The sequence below is a fragment of the Echinops telfairi genome, unplaced genomic scaffold, assembly GCF_000313985.2.
Source record: "Echinops telfairi isolate 266 unplaced genomic scaffold, ASM31398v2 ScPeMD7_7410;HRSCAF=8448, whole genome shotgun sequence".
In the NCBI taxonomy this organism is placed as follows: Eukaryota; Metazoa; Chordata; class Mammalia; order Afrosoricida; family Tenrecidae; genus Echinops; species Echinops telfairi.
Genome location: NW_022111310.1, coordinates 3248949 through 3253203, shown reverse-complemented (window position 1 = coordinate 3253203; position 4255 = coordinate 3248949). Strand labels below are relative to the sequence as shown.

The following is a 4255-nucleotide window of genomic DNA, read 5'->3' as shown; positions in this document are numbered from 1 at the left end:
TTAGCCCAGGACCCTGAGCCCAAGCTGGCAGGTGACACTCAAGGGCCACCATGACAGATATGTGCCCAGAACTGTCCACGCCCCAGTCACTGCCACCCCTCAGACACGCCTGCCCCCTGCCCACCCATCGGGTCACAGGCAACGTCACTTAGAAGTGGCCCCTGGGGACTTAGAAAAATGTCCTACCCCCACAGAGCCTAGACAGAGCAAGGAGAAGCCCTGCCCGGGGAGAATCCTGCTCCCCACGCCTCTCTGGGGACGGTCTCAGCGTGTTCACTGGAAACACCACACCAGACAGCCCATGTCTTCCCTTCAAGGAAGGGCGGAGGCCATAGCGATCCTAGCTGCTCGAGTCTGAAGAAGCTACTTAGTCTCTCTGAACCCCAGTCTTCCCCTCTGTCAAGCAGGAAGAATAAATCCCTCCGCCCGTGGTGGTTGTAAGGATTCTCTTATGAGGATATACACCTAGGATGTAGTAGTTGATTTAAAACACACACACACACACACACACACCCCTATATGCTTGCAGTTCCATTCCCACTCCTATTGAAGCTGCTTACAAAAGCACCATGACTCCTGTGCTCTAGGCCACGGCTAACTCAAAGAGGCGGGTGACTTGGGAAGGCTCACACCATGTTCACCTGGGGTGGAACATCTGAGACCTCGGACCTTTCTCTCCAATCGTGAGAGGCGCCACTTTCTGAATCCTTTCGAGCAGTCGGGCGTAGGACGATGAACTCTGTCCCCGGAGGCCTGACACCTGCGAAAAGAGACGCACGAAACACCGACTTTCGACTTCTTTGCCTGCCTTTTCTCGAGCTTCACCAGAAGGACCTGGGCGAGACGGCAGCTTGCTCCCGTTTCCAGCGGCGGTGTTGCTTGTGGTTCCCATGTCTAGAGTGTTCTCTGGGAAGTTAACACCTCAGGAAGTTAACCTTCCACCCGGAAGACAGGCAGCCAACAGATCCCCAGACAATTGCCTGGAATCAGGCCCTGTAGGTCATCTCAAGAAAAGGTCAAGGTTCTCCCTCGCTCCGACAGTCCTTCCCCGTAGAGTAGCAATCCAGGGCACTGAGGACATGGCCTTCCCAGGACCCCAGGGCTGCCGGTAAGTAAGGCGAGTCTTGTTTATTAAACAAGATGCAGGAACACAAAGCCGTCAGGTTTAAAAAAAATAAAAGATGAAATACAATGATGAAATACAAATGAAAGATGTCTGTTAAAATGAAGGACACAAAAGGGACTCGCAGTATCGCACCTTGACAAGGGGTCCAGACGGGATGAAAGCCCTGGATTACATAGGACATCTCTGCAGACCAAGAAGAGGCAGTTCTCAGAAGAGGAAGCGTGAGTGGCTGCTGAGTATGTGAGGAGATGCTCCCTCTCCGTGGTCATTGCGGAGAAATGCACGTTACAGCCGCTGGTTCCATTCACAATCCGTCAGGATTTTATGAATCAGAAAGGTAGACCATGCTAAGTGTTGTTGCGGCATGAGTTATGTTAGCTCACTCTAAAAGCCACTGCTATCGCGTTGATGCCAGCTCATAGTGACCGCAGGGTAGAATTGCTCCTGCAGGTTTCTGAGACTTTACCAGAGTAGAAAGCCCAGTCTTGCTCCTAAGCAGTTCATGGTGGTTTCAAACTGGCAACCATGTGGATTGCAGCCTAACACATAGCCCCTACACCAGGGCACAGCCATTAGGAAAAGCAGTTCAGCAGATGTTCGTGAACTTGGGCATATGCCTGCCTGAAGGAAGTGCCAGCCACTGGATTGTGAGTGTTTAGATCTGGTTTGGGCCCTCTGTGAGATGGGTGTCTGGTCCCTGCAGGCCCATCTCCCAGGCTCCGTGTCAGCTGGCTTCCAGCCAGGTTCAGCCACTGGGAGGCCCTGACAAGAGATGGGAGGGCAGAGGAAGGGAGAAGCCAGGGTATTCCTTCCTTCCTTCTCTCTGAGTTTCAGGTGGCATCTTGCAGCAGCAGCTACCTCTCCTTCTGGGAGCCACCTTCTCCCAGGTAACCGCTTTCCCTCTGCCCTTCCAGACAAGGAACAGAGTGGCATCACTTGGATTGGAGACCACCAGTGCAGTGATGTGTGGCGTTACCCAGGCCTGCCACGGACCTTCTCCCGTACCAAGTGTATCCAATAGTATGTCATAAAGCTATATGAGGGGTACCCACCAAAGAAGGAAAATTTTTTCAAAGCTATGTATTTAATTTTTAAAATTTTTTTACAAAACAACCTTATCACCTTCAAAGTACTCTCCATTACACTTAATACATTTCTCAAATCTGCGATTCTGTTCTTGGAAACATTTTTCAAATTCATCTATTTGGATGGCTAATAGCACCTTCCTCCTTTTTGCACCTCTTCTGCTTCGTCCTTTCATGTCCCTTTTCATTTGAGGAAACCAAAACAAGTCTCAGGGAGTGAGGTCAGTTGAGTCAGGTGCATGGGGCAAGAGGGGCATGCTGGTTTTTTTTGCTCCAAACTGGCACACTGAGATGGCTGTGTGAGCAGATGCATTGTTGTTGTGGCAAAAACCAGTCCCTTGTCTGCCACAAATCAGGCCTGTTTGTCACACACTGTTATGCAATCTTTTCAGAACCTCTAAGTAGAAAGCTTGATTAACAGTGTGACCTGGTGGAATGGACTCCAAATGCACTATCCCACTCATATCAGAAAAACAAATGAGCATCGTCTTGATCTTTGATTTCACTTGAGCTGTTTTTTCGGTGAGTGATGATGGCTCGACTGATGTTTGCTTTGGGGTCATCAGAATAGCACCATGTCTCCTTACCAGTAATGGGAAAGCGTCTGGTTTGCTTGGGAGCTGTTCTTTTGGAGCTCAGCATGCTTCTACTGGAAACCCTTTTTCCTGGCCAGTCAGAACTGGAAGCACAAATTTTGTAGTGACCCTTCTCATTCCAAAATCATCCACTAAAATTCAATGAACCAAGTTCCAAGATAGTCCAGATAACTTCCCCTCTCTTCAGTGGCCCGTCCTCAGCCTTTGAGCACAAGTGCGTGAGTTTTATCAAAATTTTCATCCACTTGGGAAGTTGACGGGCATCCAGGAAGAGGTGTGTGTCATCAATTGACATTTCGTATTTTTTTGAGACAAGAAACCATTCATGCACTTTTTCCCATAGTGCTGTCCTTGTAAGCTGTGTTCATCACAACAGTTCCTGCAGCCTTTTTCCCGAGCAGGAAACAAAATTTCACGGCTGCATGGTGTTCTCTTAAATTGGCCATCCCCAAAAAACGTGGTCCGAGCAAAACTGCTTTTACAAAAAAAATCACTGTGACCAGAGAGAACCTTCCCAGGTGACGCCACTGGGTGCACTAACTCAGAGCGAGTTGCTTGATGTTTGCCTAGTGGGGGCGGGTGGTGGTGGGGAATGCTTACTAGGATAGCGCTGCCCAGTGGAGCTTTTTCCATTTTGTGGGGGGTACCCCTCATAAATTGATCAAATATAACATTTCTAACCCTAAGTGACTAAGAACAACAAAATTGTTTTGTAAAATCTTTCAACATTGAGACACAACACTATTGGTTACAACATTATTAATAACTGAGCTGAAGCCTCTTAAGAAATTTACCTCCTTTTCCTTTCATTCCTACTTCATTCCCTAAACGTTATTGATAGAGGTTCTCAAGAGTGCTTTCTCACAACTTCCAGGGAAAAACACCAGGAAAGTTGGACAAAATCAGTGGCTATAAGAACACAAGCTGAGAGCATCCTCTGATAGACCTGGGACAATTGACCATTGTTCTTCTGGTTTGCACCAGGATGCGAGAGAATACAAATCCCTGCGCTTTCTGTCTGTCTTTGTGGCGGGTCCAGATTGAATGAGGGATTACATAGAAGAAAAAAAAAAAAAAGAACACAAGCTGACATCACATGTCATCAGGAGTGACCGTCTCCCAGGAAGGACATCTGCTTGGCAACGCTCTTGACGAGATGGATGGACATGGCAGCTGCAACAAGGGCTCAGGCATAGGGACGATTGGGGATGGCTCGGGACCGGGCAGTGTTTCTCGCTGCTGTCCACAGGATCACCGTGAGTTGAAACTGACTCATGACACCGAACCACAGCACAGGGATAGTTTTATCAACAATAATACATTCCTGCTGAAACGCAGCACAACAACTTTATAGACGGTCTTATTGTCGTGTCTAGTGACACGGGTGGAGGGGAGCCGTTTCCCACTGCTACTAACTTCTGGGTTGCTTCATAATCCCATGCTGCTGC

The 4255-nt window shown here is 48.5% G+C and overlaps 1 non-coding gene across 1 annotated transcript; it reads left to right on the top strand.

Annotated features, from left to right (window-relative positions):
• The first annotated feature begins 3735 nt into the window (after positions 1–3735).
• On the top strand, positions 3736–3867 carry LOC115871909. The gene has a single exon (XR_004047548.1). It is a non-coding gene; the product is annotated as a small nucleolar RNA SNORA31 (small nucleolar RNA).
• The last annotated feature ends 388 nt before the right edge of the window (positions 3868–4255 follow it).